Source organism: Copadichromis virginalis, linkage group LG13 (genome assembly GCF_057382275.1).
Source record: "Copadichromis virginalis isolate Kocher_CV1m ecotype Utaka linkage group LG13, C_Virginalis_male_GT1.1, whole genome shotgun sequence".
Classification (NCBI taxonomy): Eukaryota; Metazoa; Chordata; class Actinopteri; order Cichliformes; family Cichlidae; genus Copadichromis; species Copadichromis virginalis.
The window spans coordinates 3444048-3459796 of record NC_140630.1 but is presented as its reverse complement, the minus strand read 5'-3'; positions in this window follow the sequence as shown (position 1 = coordinate 3459796).

The following is a 15749-nucleotide window of genomic DNA, read 5'->3' as shown; positions in this document are numbered from 1 at the left end:
GCTGAACCCCCAGGCCGTGACAGTACCCCCCCCCCAACGGGAGCCACCCGGCGACCCCCAGGCCTCCCAGGATGAGCGGCATGGAACGCCCGCACCATGTCCCCGTCCAGGAGGGCCGCACGCGGGACCCAAGACCGCTCCTCAATGCCATAGCCCTCCCAATCAACCAGGTACTGCAAACCACGCCCCCTGCGCCTGACATCCATGATGCGCGAGACGGAGAAGGCCGGAAGGCCATCAACGACCCGGGCGGGTGGAGGGGGCCCGGAAGGAGGGCACAGAGGGCTGGAAAGACAGGGCTTCACCTGAGAGACATGAAAGACATTATGGATCCGCATGGTCCGGGGCAGCTTAAGGCGGACCGACACCGGGTTCACCAGAGAGTCAATCACAAAGGGACCGATAAAGGTAGGGGACAGTTTCCTAGACTCCGCCCACAGCGGAACGAATCGGGTCGACAGCCAAACTTCCTGTCCGGGCGCATAAACAGGCGCCGGGGTCCTGCGGCGGTCCGCCAGGCGCTTGTTCCGCTCAGCCGTGCGGAGAAGGACCCGCACAAACCCCTGTCCGAGACTATGTCCACCGGAATGCCATGGAGACGGAAGACGTGCTTTGTCAGGAGCCGGGCGGTTTCCAGGGCCGTGGGAAGCTTGGAGAGGGCGACAAAATGAGCCGCTTTAGAAAAACGGTCAACGATAGTCAAAATGACAGAGTTACCTGACGAACGTGGCAAGCCTGTGACGAAATCGACAGCTATGTGGGACCAGGGGCGGCCAGGCGTAGGCAAGGGCTGAAGGAGACCAGAGGGGGGTTGATTGACACATTTGTTCCGAGCACAGACTGAACAGGCCGCTACGTACTCCCGGACATCCTTGATGAGGGAGGGCCACCAAGCGAAGTGCCGAAGGAGTGAAACGGTGCGGAGGGTCCCCGGGTGGCAGGCGAATTTTGCTGTGTGCGCCCAATGTATCACCTGTGACCGGACAGCGGAGGGCACAAAGAGTAGTCCAGGGGGACCCGTTCTTGGGTCCGGTTCTGTTCGTTGGGCCTCCCTAATGGCCGATTCAGCCTCCCACGTCAGGACCCCAATGACACACGAGGGGGGAATGATGGGAGAGTCCCGAGCGGTCTCCTTGGAGGCAGCGAACTGCCGAGAAAGAGCGTCGGGTTTGGTGTTGCGGGAACCCGGCCTGTAGGTTATGGTAAACTGAAACCTTGTGAAAAACAGGGCCCACCTAGCTTGGCGAGCATTAAGCCATTTGGCTGACCGGATATATTCCAAATTCTTGTGGTCTGTCCAAACTACAAACGGCTGGGCAGCGCCCTCCAGCCAATGACGCCATTCCTCTAGGGCGAGCTTAATAGCCAACAGTTCCCTGTCCCCAACGTCATAATTTTGTTCGGCAGACGAGAGACGGCGAGAGTAGAAGGCACAGGGATGGAGCTTGCCTTTCTGTTCCTGGGATAGAATGGCCCCCACCCCAGTGTCCGAGGCATCCACCTCCACAACAAACTGCAGGCCGAGGTCAGGATGAACCAGGATGGGTGCGGAGGTGAACCGATCCTTCAGGAGATTGAAAGCCTTTCGTGCTGACTCCTCCCAGCAGAAGGGAACCTTAGGAGACGTGAGACGAGTTAGTTGGAGAGCCAGCCTACTGTAGTCACGGATGAAGCGTCTGTAGAAATTAGCAAAGCCCAGGAAACTTTGGAGTTGCTTACGGTCTGTCGGGACGGGCCAATCTACGACCGCCTGGACCTTAGCCGGGTCGGGCCTGAGGTTACCTTGTTCAATGATGTAGCCCAAAAATGAAACAGTGGTCACATGAAATTCACACTTCTCGCCCTTCACAAAGAGACGGTTCTCGAGAAGACGTTGCAAAACCAGCCGGACATGGCGTTCATGTTCAGAGACGGAGCGTGAAAAGATGAGTATGTCGTCGAGGTAGACGAACACAAAGTGGTTAAGAAAGTCCCGAAGCACGTCGTTGACAAAGGCCTGGAACACGGCTGGGGCATTGGTTAAACCAAACGGCATGACGAGGTATTCGAAATGGCCCAAGTGTGTGTTAAAAGCCGTCTTCCATTCGTCCCCCTCTCGTATCCTAACCAGATGGTACGCGCTACGCAGATCTAGCTTAGTAAAAACTGTGGCCCCTTGGAGCAGGTCATAGGCTGAAGTTAGCAGTGGTAGTGGGTATTTGTTCTTGATGGTGATATTATTGAGACCTCGATAATCAATACAAGGCCGTAGGCTCTTGTCCTTCTTAGCAACAAAAAAGAACCCGGCCGCAACAGGGGAGGATGATGGGCGGATCAGACCTGCGGCGAGTGACTTGTTAATGTACGTCTCCATGCTATCCCGTTCAGGCTGAGAGAGACTGTATAAGCGGCTGGTAGGCAGTGGGGCGCCTGGGAGGAGATCGATTCCGCAGTCGTACGGCCGGTGAGGGGGAAGAGAACGTGCTCTATCTTTACAAAAAACTTGCTCAAGATCGTGATAGACTGAGGGTACAGACGAGAGATCGGGCGGCTCAGATGGTGGGGGGTTACTCAGAGGGTTCGCGGGTGGAGTTGCAGCTTTTAGACAAGACATGTGACATTCCTCTCCCCACCCCAGAATGCTTTCCCTCCGCCAATCCAGGACCGGGTTGTGTAGAAGTAACCAGGGGAATCCTAAGACCAGCGGTGTAAGAGGAGCCTTAAACACAAACAGCTGCAACGTCTCGGAATGGTTGCCAGAGAGGGTTAACGATATTGGCTCCGTAATATGGGTGATATCCGGGAGACGCTGCCCACTGAGGGCGGTAACTTGGAGTGAGTGAGGCAGCGGTTCAGTGTTTAATTTTAATTCCCGAGCAAGGGACTCGTCAATGAAATTCTGCTCTGCGCCTGAATCGATTAGTGCGTGGAGTGGATGAGAAACCGAACGAACCATTAGCTTAGCCGCAAGCATCAAGCGAGGGGGAGATGGTGAACAGGAAACCTCGCCCACCCGTACTCTCCCCTCTACTGGCGGGCGCGGTCTTTTGGCTGGTATGGACAGGAAACGGCCATATGACCTTTACGGCCGCAGTAGAAGCACTCACCAGCCCTCCAACGCCGTTGTCGCTCTTCCGGCGTTAATCGGGAGCGCCCCATCTGCATGGGTTGCTCACCCTCGTCTTCATAGTTCCGGTCCCATCCTCCCATTCCACTCGCCGTACCTCCGCCGGAAGCCGTCTCCTCTCGTCCTAGGGGCTTCTGGGAGTTGTAGTCTCTAGTGCCGCGTCGCGCTCGTATGTTGTCATCCACCTTCACACAAAGGGTCATAACATCAGGAAGAGTAACAGGTAATTCCCTCATAACCAGCTCCCGTTTTAGCTCGTCACACAGGTTATTCAGCAGAGTACTTATCAGTGCCGACTGCCCCCACCCGGTCTCCTCTGCCAGAGTCCAAAACTCAATCGAGTAGTCGGCCATGCTCCGTCTTCCCTGCTTCAAATTAAGCAGTCGGTGAGCCGCTGCTTCGGCCCCGGTGCCTCTCTCAAAGACATTCTTAAACTTAGCGAGAAAATCGGCATAGGTTATTTCAGGATCCGTTCTTAATACAGCCTGCGCCCAATTTAATGCTTGACCACGTAGCAACTGAACAAAAAAAGCAATCTTAGCTGCATCCGTCTCATAAGTCCGCCGTAGCTGGTTGAACTGTAATGTCACTTGCGTTAAAAAACCCGCAGTCTTGCGGAACTCACCAGAGAATGGTTCCGGTACGGGCAGCGACCGCTCTGGAGGCTCCGCATGGGCCGGCGGTGGAGGAGCGGAGGTCCCGGGCACAGAGGGCTCGTGAGCCGGTAACCGTGGAACAACGGGCGGAGATGTAGTGGGCGGGCTTACCAGCGGTATCTGTTGAGCGATGGCTTGAGTTAGCGCTGTCAGCTGCTGATTAATGTGCAGTAACATTTGTTCTTGGCGGTCCAAGATAGCCTCCGTGGAGATGACCGGCTGCTGGGTGGCTGAGTCCGCTGAGTCCATGGTGTGGCTGGATCGTTACTGTCACGGCGTACGGGGTGGACTCACGCGCTGGACTCCGGGGATGATGCACACAAGGAAATTTATTGTAGAACAATGTCCAAAGAGAGAGTATATACACAGATATGAGGCAGTGCTATTTACAAGGGGGTGCGAGGCAGTGCTATGTACAAAAGGTGAAGGGGGCAGGGCTCCGGGGAAAATCCAGGGGAACACGCTCGTCTTACTCCACACAATCCAGACACGAATCCACTCGCACACCCGGGGAACAGTCCAGGGAATGCGATTTTCGCAACGATCCAGCGAAGAACAGCCGTTGCTTCCCCTCTTAAATACCACACTGATAAGGCACAGGTGTTTCTTCCTCCGAGGGCGTGGGCCAAGGGCGTGAACCCATAATGAGTTCAGCCCTGGCGAGAAAGCGGAGAAGAGAGAGAGAGAGAGGACTAGAGAAAAAGAGGGGGAGACAGCTGATCAGCGACCAGCTGAACCCCCAGGCCGTGACAGATTCAGCGAGTGCTCAGCTTATTTCTGGACTCAAATGCTTTTCACAAACACATTTTCATTTGCAAGCATGACAAGGAAGTCGAGCAGACCTCGGAACCTGCAACTCTGTTACCCACATGCGGTGGTGCTCTGTCACTCTGATTAAAAATACAGCATTAATATGGAAATGAACAATGGCCCTTTTTTAATAAGATCTATTTGCTTTCACCACACTGCTGCTGGTTTAACAGTACGCCAGATCTGCAGTTGGATTTACATCTAAATTCAACTGAAACTACTATTTTTAAAGCTGTAAGGCTGCTTTATTTATCTTACTATAACACACCAAAATTCCTCCTACATGATCAGGAGCTGAGCAGCCAAACTTGGCACATCCTGGGCCCTGGGAGGTTCACATATGTGTCAGGTATTATAATCTTATGATATTTTCCAGCTATCGCCTTGTTTTTAGCAGTCATGAACCTATAACACCTCAAAAAAGAGTGGTATAATTTTTATTTCACCACAACTGCAAAACTTCAGTTAATGACTGAGGTATTATGATGCTATGTGGTTACCTGGCAACCACCTAACAGCAAACTAAACTGAACGTCTATGAAAGATGTCTTATTTGTTTAATTTCTGGACAAAAACATCTCAAGAAGTGCAATTCTACATGCTTAGCAACCACATAGCAACAAGCTAAAATTAACCATTTTCAGGATATAAAAACCATCTATCAGCCTTATTTTTTATCTCCTTTATGTGATTAAATATATCAATTTGCAAGAAGGACTAGCCAAAAACTACTGTAGATATGCTACTTTTAATTGCTTTATTTGCACAAATCCAGGTAGGGTTCAAAGTGGCTTGCACAGCCGCTCTGTTTGAAAGGTCTTTTTCCTTTCAGAGCATCAATGTTTCCTTTTGCTCTCAATTGTTATTTTATTTCTATAAATGCAGAAATGCAGGAACATCGTGGTACTAATGTAATGAAAATATACCACATAGTAATTTAAACCTCACTTAAGTGGAGTTCTGTGGAAAAATATTTTAATTATTTACACTCAACAGACAGGTGTTAGCTACAAGCTCAAATATGAAGAAACTGAGATCATCCTACAGGATGAGAGTGTGACAGGAAGGCGGACAGCTGCACCGTCGCTTGTTTCAGAAGGATATTTAAAGTGGAACTACAGTGCTTTTCTGTCCTGTATATTCTGTTTCAGTGGCCGGTGTCCATAACAAACATGGTGAAAATTTGAAATGAGATCACTGTAAGTAGAAGTGAATCGCATGAGCCAAAAGTTCAGGTTTCAGACTGCAGTAACCCTCTGAAGTCTTATGTTCTCATCTTAGCCCCAACACTGAAACCCAAGCCAGTGTTACAGAGAAGAGCAAAAAGCACTTCCTGGAGACAAAACCTAAATAACCACCGAGGTCAGTCAGATTATTACAGTTCACATTGTTTTTGTCCAACAATTACAAAGAGGTGGGAGAAGTTAAAATGAGATAAATAACTCATAACTTGTGTAGCATCCACTGTTTCTGACAGTTTGATGAAGAACCTTCATGACATCAAAGAGATTTGGCTAAAGGATAAGAAACTAAAACTGCTTGGTTAGTTGGCTGTAATATGAGTGGACTACCCGAGTGGAGTCCAAGAATAAAATTATGAAATTCTGCTGGAAATGTGCACAATAATTCCCTTTAAAGTCTTAAAAAGACACTGAGAGCTGTTTGGGTTTAAATGCATTAGGATCTGAACGTGACCAAACATCCCAGCAGAGCCTGAATGGAGAGAAGGAGCTTCTTCCTTGAACCTTTGATTCTTCCGTGGACTTAAAGGTTTTACACATTAAATCTATCATATGTGATTTTTTTTAATAAAAGGCACATTTCTAAATTGCGAGCTAATCTTCTCCTCTGAACTAGAGAAATGGTCAAGCCTAGATTGTTGCAACGCCCTTTTTTACCAGATTATAAATGGTCTCTGTCACGCCTCCAAGCAAAACAAAATTCATCACCCCAGTTTTATTCTCTTTGCATTGGCTCCGATTTTAGAATTCATTTTAAAATTCTCACACTTATCTCAGCTTCTTGTTAAACACACTGCTGCTCGCTGTCTTTGCTCACGAGCTCCAAATCTATCGGTTCACCGTTAAAGACTTTCGGTTTAATCAGACGTTCTTTTATTAGTTCTTTTGTTATTTTTTCCGTTCTCTTTTAATATTGTCTTTAAATTGTTGTTAGATCTTTATCAAGTCCTTTATAAATAAACTTTACTTTACAAGAATTGCAGGACTTAAGTCACCTACCGTGTTTGCTTGTGACCTTTAAATACAGTGGTTTGGATAATCTCACCACATGTTTGCTTTGACTACTTCTTGGCATATCTGCAGTCTCCACATAGACTGTGTACCTGCATTAAACCAAGGCTTGATCAGATGTGAGACGGACCAGTACAATTAGGACTACTCGCGACTATAAACACAGATCAGAAAGCTCCTGGTGGTCTTACTTTTGCCTACAGATTCTGACTTTTCACTCAATGACAGAGAAATAATAAAAGAGAAAGACGCGACACGCAAAGAAACAGGGATAGAAATCTGTGGGAGAGATAATCAATACCTGAAACAGGAAACATATCAGCTTTCACTCATAGATGTAGCCATGTTGTGACAGGCATGTCTCTCTACTCATTTCCATCATAAACTTGCAGGTAAGTGGAATTTTTCTTCCATGTTGTCACTTAGTGATGAGCAGAGACACAGTTACTCTAATAAAACTCTGAATTTTATGTAATTTTACAGCAAAGATTCACAGGAGGATTCCTTTCAGGGGAAGTGATGCTTCTTAGTTCAAAATCAGAATTTATGTTTTGAATTGTTTTTGCAAAGGAGCTCTTATGTCTGAGGTGTTTGTTGGAGGGGATACATATGGGCTTAAATATTTAAAGAACTCCAAGGCAATCCAATTTCAAAATAAAATAAAAATGCCATATTTTCACAGCATTAAAAAAGCATTAAATTAAAGTGATTTAATTTTTTATTTTGAAATAAGAGGAAGGGTTTTTCAAATTTAATTTCATGTTTATTTTGTTACATGATGTTATCAGATTCTCCTCATACTGCTTTTTACGTCGAAGAATTTAATGTTGTTTTCATTCATTTATATAGAGGCAGTGAATACCTGCCAAGCGACAAGGTTTGCTGCTAGAAGGACTTTCCTCACCATAAATGCTTTCTTGATTGCTCATCATTGGCAGCACACACGCCCTGCAGTAGTCAGGGTCACGCGAACCATGTGCTGCTTACTAAACAGTCAGTTTGATGAACTGCATTTGAACTTGTAATCATACAGAAAGAGGAATCTGTGTGATTGCACAGACATGCCTCATGAAAACATCTAAACAGAGAGTTACAGAGTGGGCCTGCATCCTTATGAATGTGTCTGAAATCATCAACAGGGCTTCTTCTTCTTCTTCCCTGGCAGTTACACTCACACACGCCCTTCCAGCTGTTTCTCTTTGCCCTTGCAGTTGTTTTTTCAGGTCAGAGTTATGTAGGCCAGAGGTCCCTGTGGTTTTTATGACTCACATTGATGCTGCTGACCCACCAACACTGTAATCAACCTCAGCTTTATGAGGAAAGATGAATCGGAGGCAACAGCATTAATGGTGAGCAGATGAAAAACCTGCGCTGGACAAACTCGAGCTGAAACTCTAAAAACCTGAGCTGACACAGAATGTATAAACCTGCGAATGCTTGGTATCTAACAAATACTAATAACACTGAAAAGAATACAGGTGCTTAACCTCTGGGCATCCACCAGGTCGCCAATGATCAGCTTAGAGTTCATCTTTGGATTATTAAGAGTTCTTTGAAACTATTTTATACGAGAAAAAGGAATCGTACACAGTCCTCGGCTAAAATTATCAAATCGGCTGCTCAATTACTCAGTGTTGAGGAAAAAAACACCTATGGAAACGCCTTGTTACACCCGGTTTATTCAGGACACAACAAAGAAGACAGATGCACAAAAAGGGATAACAAAAGAAAACTAGCTGCTAACCTATAACCAACGTGTGCCGTAAATTAGAGATAGCTGCAAAACAAGCAAAGCTGGAAAAGAGTAAGAAAACAAATATCGGTGCCATGAAAAGGAGAGAGCGTCATCTTGGAAGGAAGCCTCCTTATAAGCTCCCAAAGAGGCGGGGAGGAGGTGTTAACTAGCATCTGAAAAAGAGCAAGCAAAAACAGACCAACTGAGCAATTTAACGAACAACAATTTCTAAGACGAATACCTGCACAAATGTAAATCTGCAAATGTTGTCAGACATTAAAGAGCTGTTGCACTTGGAGGTGTGGCCCCAGCACGAGAGCTGTCAGCTCAAACAAAGTGTCAAGACTGAAAGTGTGCTGTGAAAATGGAAAACACAACCGCCAGCAACCAGCACAAACTAGCAAACAGAAGAAAATAAGGTTAGAGCGGGCTAAAGGAGAAGGTGGAGGAAAGTTCAGTCATGAATCTGCATCGGCTCAGGGGATGATGCTGGAAGTTTTGTGTGCTCAATTCCATTCATCCATCCATCCATCCATCCATCCATGCATCCAGCCTCCTCCCGGTGGGAAACCTCGCCCAGGAAGCGCCAAGGGGGTGAGCCAGCGGCTCTACTCTGAGCCTCTCCCGAAAGGCCGAACTTCTCATCCTATCCGTAAGGGAGAGGCCAGCCGACCTTCAGAGGAAGCCCATTTCCGCATCACTGCGGCCACAGCACCAATCTGTCTGTCGATCTCCCGCTCCCTTCTCCCATCACTCGTGAACAAGACCCTGAGATACTTAAAGTCCTCCACTTGGGGCAGGAACTTGTCCCTGACCCGGAGTGGGCACTCCACCCAGGGAATTTTGTGTGCTCAATTCCAGAGAAGCATAAAAACAAGAGGAAAACAATCAAATTTCCCCACTTACTGATGACGCAGGTCAGCTAAAAGACCAGGCAAGGTGACAAACAGGGGTACATGGAAAGTTTTCTCAATCCATGGACGAAGCGTAGCTTTGGCGATGACGATCACGTCAGGATGATGACGGGAGGAACTGACCTCCCAGCCCACTGTTCCTTCAGTGGGCTGGTTTGAGTCACTGTGCAAATGTACTGTTTATAAGATTGGGGAAACCTGCAGTCAGCTGAGACTGAAGACTTCACCTGGATGATGATGAAACGTTTCTCCCACTGAAAACGCTACGAACAGATGAACAGAATCAACTTTCGGAGAAGTCTGTGAAGCTGTGTTTCAGTTTTACTTCCCTGCATTGTGATTTAGTTCAGCTGTGTCTCCCGGGTGTCTCCTCTCTGCCCCGATCACCTCTCTGTACATTTATAGTCGCAGTCAGAGTGTCTGTATTCACAACCATCCTGCTGCATTTGAACAAAGTGTGTGTGTTTTGCATTTCCACACATCTCGGCAGATTGTGTGTGCAGCTCAAAATAAACTTAAAGCTGCCAACAAGTTTTAAGCCGTTTTTTCATATGCTGTAGATCTGCATCACAATATCAGTATGACTAAAGAGTCCATTCAGTTGGCTTGTTTGCAGGCGTATTTTACTGATGAGTCGATTCAGTCGTCCATCAGTTTTCTCAGGCACTTCTCCGTGTCAGGGCTGCAGGGAACCAGTCCCAGCTGACTGTAGGCATGAAGGGAACCACACTGTGGGCAGGTCACAAGTGTGAGTGACTGGATTCACTCAAGCTTAAATAGATGAACTTGATAGTTTTGCCAAACTGTGAATATTGAAAAATAGGTGGCAGAGTGTAGTGTAGTGCACTCGATGCTTCATCTGCCCACAGTTTGCTCCTCTGCCTGAGAAATCTTCCTAAAGTCTTTCTCTGTATTCCCAGCAGTCATTATGACTCTTTACCAGGATTTAGCTTCAACTTTCAGAGGACGTTCTGCGATCATAGCTGTGAATAAAGGTCCAAATCTGTATTTTGTTAAGTTGCATTTAATTTTTTTAAGCCAGTTGGAAATCATGATCTAAACTTTATTTTTAGACAATGTGCTGTGATTTGGATTACATGGATTTGTCTTAAATTGATCAAATAACTTGAAATTCTTAATTGTTTTTCATTCTTTCTTCTTAAATCAGATCCTACATCTCCCAGCATGCCACTCGACTGCCTCTGCAGTGCAGTGGCTGTGTGAACTTGTTTCCTCTGTGAGTTCTTTTATCTGTGTAGGTGGAGAGAGTGATAATCAAAGAGCGAGAAAGTAATATATTTTTCCCCCGCTGAGTAAAAAAGGAGAGTTTCTGAGAACAACCTGTGTTCTAATTCAGCGAAACCGCTGTGGGAGGACAAATGAGTTTCAGTTCCTTCCTCTGTTAGATTCATTACAGGCTGTCAAGGCGAAAACAAACAGGCTGGGTGAAAAAATGGAAAGGGAGTCGTAACAATGACGCAGAGCAGGGCGTTGTTAACACTCGGGGTTTTTACAGCATCATGACATCACTTCACTTATAGTTTGTCATGCAGCACTGACAGATACTGTGGAGGTGAAGCAAGAATTAAAGAGTGGTTTGAGAATAGTATGTTGTCTGACGCCTTCCCAAAGTCTCACATGAATACTGAAATGACTTTTGATTTGCATGATTTTCTCTAGAGCCTTCTCGATGAACACATTTAATAGTTAGTGATACACGGCTATAAATGAGTAAACGAGAAGAGCTTCACAAAGGAAAAAGTGGTTTTGATTCTTGCATTTTACATGAGGATGAAAAGGCACCAAAGTCTGTCTTTGAATAACACAATATCATGTGAAGGTGATGAGAGGAACAGGCTGATTACATCAGTTTCGTCTTCACCTGTGAATAACCTTACTGATATACTGCAATAGAATTATACCTCAGATTGAATTCAGCCTACTTTCTGCAGACATCCTTCTCTGAGTCCTTCAGCTCTGGACCGCTGCCAGTGCGCTGGACACAAAAACGTAGTGACATCAGTGATATTGAAGGTAAACAGCGTCTGGAATGAGACTGTGATGAGTCTCGTATACCTACAGCTCTGGTTAGACTCACTGACAGCCACACCAAAGGTTCAACCTTGGAAAGCAAACTCTTTGCTTTTATTAAGAATATATTATCCTTCAAGCACTCTCCACAGAGTGCACTCCAGGTACTGTATGAGACTGAAAAGCCTCTGTGTGACTGATGAATGTGCTTTTGAGGCTGATTCTTTTCTTGTTTAATGTATTTTTTTTTAACCAAAGAGATTCAAAAAGGATGATGCATCATGTTTAAAGTGACCAGTAACTTTCTGTTTAGGACCACCATCAAGTCAAGCCTGAACCTAAACGGGCAGTTTTTAAGTGTCTCGGACACACAGCCCTAGAGACCAGTTGGCAACATCTGGCAACCTCTGGCTTCCAATACTGCTTTGGTCACTAAATGATTGTCGTGCCCATAGGTTGCATGAAAGATGCAGATTTGTGTGCAAACACTTTCCATTTACTCTCTGAGCTGCAGTGAAACTTGAAGAGGTGCGATGCAAACTGCTTATGATGAGCAATCACTTTTAAAGTGAAGGTCGTAGTGCCATAACCAGCACACTGCAACTTTTACTCTGAAGGTGAAGAATATCCGTTTCTAGTTTGAATTCAGTTCAATTCAGTTTTATTTACTTAGTCGCTTCAAGGAATTTTATATTGTAACATAAAGAATACAAAATAAAACTGAGAAAACTCCCACAAACAGACAACCATCTTTGAGCAAGCACTTGGCGACAGTGGGAAGGAAAAACTCCCTTTCAACAGGAAGAAACATGCGGCAGAACCAGGCTCAGGGAGGGGAGGAACACAGAGCAAAGACTAGCATTTCAAAGCCTGGAGCAAGGTTAGCAGTTAGCAAGTGTTTGCAGACAAACACCCAAGCTACAGGTGACCAGGACACCACGGAGGTTATTAGTCCAGCACTAAGTACCCCTGCAGCGGGGCATGGTTGACGATGCTGCTGCAGTGCGATTGACACACCTGCGCGGCATCTGCAATCACGCCTCGCCTGCTTAAGTTTGGAGATTTGGTTAACAATGTTGTTGTTGTGTTGAGCTGGCAGTGTGTTAGCTGCAGCTGTGTGTGAGTGTTGATAGAAGATTGCTGAAAAGCATGTTTATCCATCGGGTCTGCCGTGGTCGTTGTGACCACATTAATGCTATCTGCTTCCAGCAACCTCCCACATTTACTTGCTAACTGGTGACCAGTGGTTACAAGGGGTCACTGACTGATCTTAACTACTCAGCTAGAACACACATTTTTCTCTAGCAACAAGAGATTGTCAGGGGTTGCCAACTAGTCTCCAGACCTATGTGATTTAAATGGCTCAATATAACCAACCAGCAGCTTAGTCTAAAACACAAAGCATGAGGCATGGCCACAGACTCTGTGAGTCTTTGTGTGTCATTATTGTGGTCATTATCCTGTTGTTGGTCAGTATTGCCATCCATCAAGGCACAACCAGCAAAGTCCAGCTAATGGAGAAAAGCAGGCAGTGTCTGACAAAATGAGATTATTTGACATATTTGAATTTACCTGTTTGCTGTTATTTCACGGTTATTCTCAAAGGAGAACGCCTTTTTATTGTGTATGTATTTTAATATCGGATCATACGTGAATGGACGGTGAGGCCTGTGGTGTATCTGTAGACATGAAAATATGGACTTCTATAATGTTTGTTGCCAGCTTATTATAAAAACAGTTCAAAAGATTTATACCTGCTGTTCTTCTCTCTCTGCGGATCTCATCGAGTTCTTTTACCTGTTCGAGGTTTTCCACTGGCTTCCAGGTGCTGATTTGTGCAGGATGCAGCACACACAGCTTCAGTGAGGAAATAATGAGGTAAATATTGTGCTTCTTTGGACTCACTGCATCGGTTTGGCAAATGGATTGGAAACGCTCAGGTCAGGTGATGTGACAGACACGTGAACATTTCTGTAAACAAAATAATTTTTTATTGAGGTGAGGGGAGTTTATTGCTCTCAGCTCATTAAGGATCAATATCAACTGCAGACATTAAACCGAGTTTGTTTCTCATCCCCTGTTTTAGTGCAGATTTACGTTTTGTGCCATTATGTTTCGGAGCAAAGCAAAACAAATGCAATATTTAAAGCTGGGTTTGAAGATGTGCCTCATTAACTGCATTTTCACTAACTGACACCTGTGATCACGACTCACCGGCTAATTTCATTCACAGAACTGTTGTTGCTGTTGGAGTATTTTTGTTGCATTTTTCATTTCGAGGTTTACAGTTCATCTAATTTACTATCTGTATCTATGCAGTTCAAGAAATGTTTTGATACCAAGTAAATACAGTGTCAGATTGTCAATACCAACACGTTTAAAGTACCTTATATAGGGGCAGAGCAGTGTGTCATGATTTATAGGATGAATCATCAGTTAGCGAGTTGTGAACATTATTTACCACTAAATCACCACTAAGGTCATTTTTCCTTTTCACAAAAACGAGTTTTAAGGCACTTTGAGTCCGACTCTGTTTTTCGAATGTGTTAGTGGCTATAAATTAAATAGACGTGACACTTTTCATTGTTTTTCATTTCCAAAAATGTAATGAACACATTGCAGCGGGCTGCATACTGAAAGTATCGATCATATTGGGCCAAAACCATTTCGATACCAATACCAGCGTTGGTATCGAAACTATCGATGTTCGCCCGCCTCTTCTTCTCTTCTCTTCCTTATTCTGCTTGCTTAGCATTAACTGGACACTTGGCATTCCACACTTTCTTCCACATTTGTCCATTAGAGGTGCCAAAAATTAATGTGCCACTACTGCTTTGAACTCTAAAACCCTGAATCCAGATTCAGAATCGATTCAGAGATGGTCTGTACCTTTTCAAGTAAAGAATAAAGAAGTCACGAAACGTTTCTCCCACCAAAAGCAGAATCAACCTTTTGGGAAGTGAAAGAAATGTGACCCAGTGATATCAGCCTCAGGTGTCATGGATGCAGCATATTACCTCACCCTGATACCATCCCACCATTCAGTATCAGTGACCGGCACAGATTTCCACGTGTCAAAGATTGGGCCAAGTCAAACAGCAGATGGTGCGGGACGTCCTGCAGCGAGCGTGGAGCTGACGTCGAGGCTGCTTAGAGAAACAGCAGCCGGCAGAGCCCTGCTGAGAGGGTCTGCATGTGCATCAGAGTACATGTTCACACTGTGCAACAGTGGAACAGTTTCCTTTACCCACATATCTCACGACACCTGCTGTAACTGCATTCTCCTTTCTCTTCCTGCAGAACATAAAAGGAGTTTTCATCACTTACCTTAACATGATCAAACACATTTATGCCACCAAACGTAAATTTGGGGAGTTAAATCCCCACTACACACCGAACAGTGACAGGCAGAGTGTTTTTCGTGTTTAGCAAAGATTTTATAAGTTGAAATCTCGAGTCCGGTAAAATTTTCAGACAGCAGAAGCTGTTAATCCTTCTTAAACGAGTGATCCATTTACAAACCTGAGATAAGTTTAAAGACATGTTTCACTTTTCCCCAACATATTCTGTCATTGTGCATTACAATTTACAGATCACAGTGGAAACGTACAAAACATTCAAATATAGAGTTTTTCTTTTCTCAGCTGAACATCTTTATCATTCAAACTGGTCTCAGTCGAGATTCATTTTCCATCCATGTTCACATCTGTGAAATGAGGCATCACCACAAAATGAACAGCAGTAAGTTTCATTGAACTGTTTAAGTAGTTAATCAGTTCACTTTCTAAAGCCATCCAGTGGGTCAGAGTGGACCATTTGGCGGGCCACTTTTGGCCCCAGGGCCATATGTTTGATACCTCTCCCTTACACTACTTTCACTGAGTAAGTTTTACAAACATGAGTTAGAGACCAGCAGAGGTCAAACGTATTGATTTGTGGTGTCAAACTGGGCGCTCTAACATGAAAGTGTGTGAGATTAAATAAAGATTTCATCTGTTACGTAAAACAAAGGCTTTTCCAAACAGCATGACTCTGCCTAAAGTTTTGTGGTCACTGGTTTCATCAGGTTTGAGATAAGGTTACGCGTTACGGTGAAGTTAATTTAAGGTTAAGCTTGGTTTAAAGTTTAGAGTAAGTCTCCAGTATGTTACGTGTGCATGAGTTTGCAGAGTGTGTGTGATTACATCTGTAAGGCATGTTGCGTATGTGTGTTTAGGTCATAAACGTATGTGTTGAAATATTTAA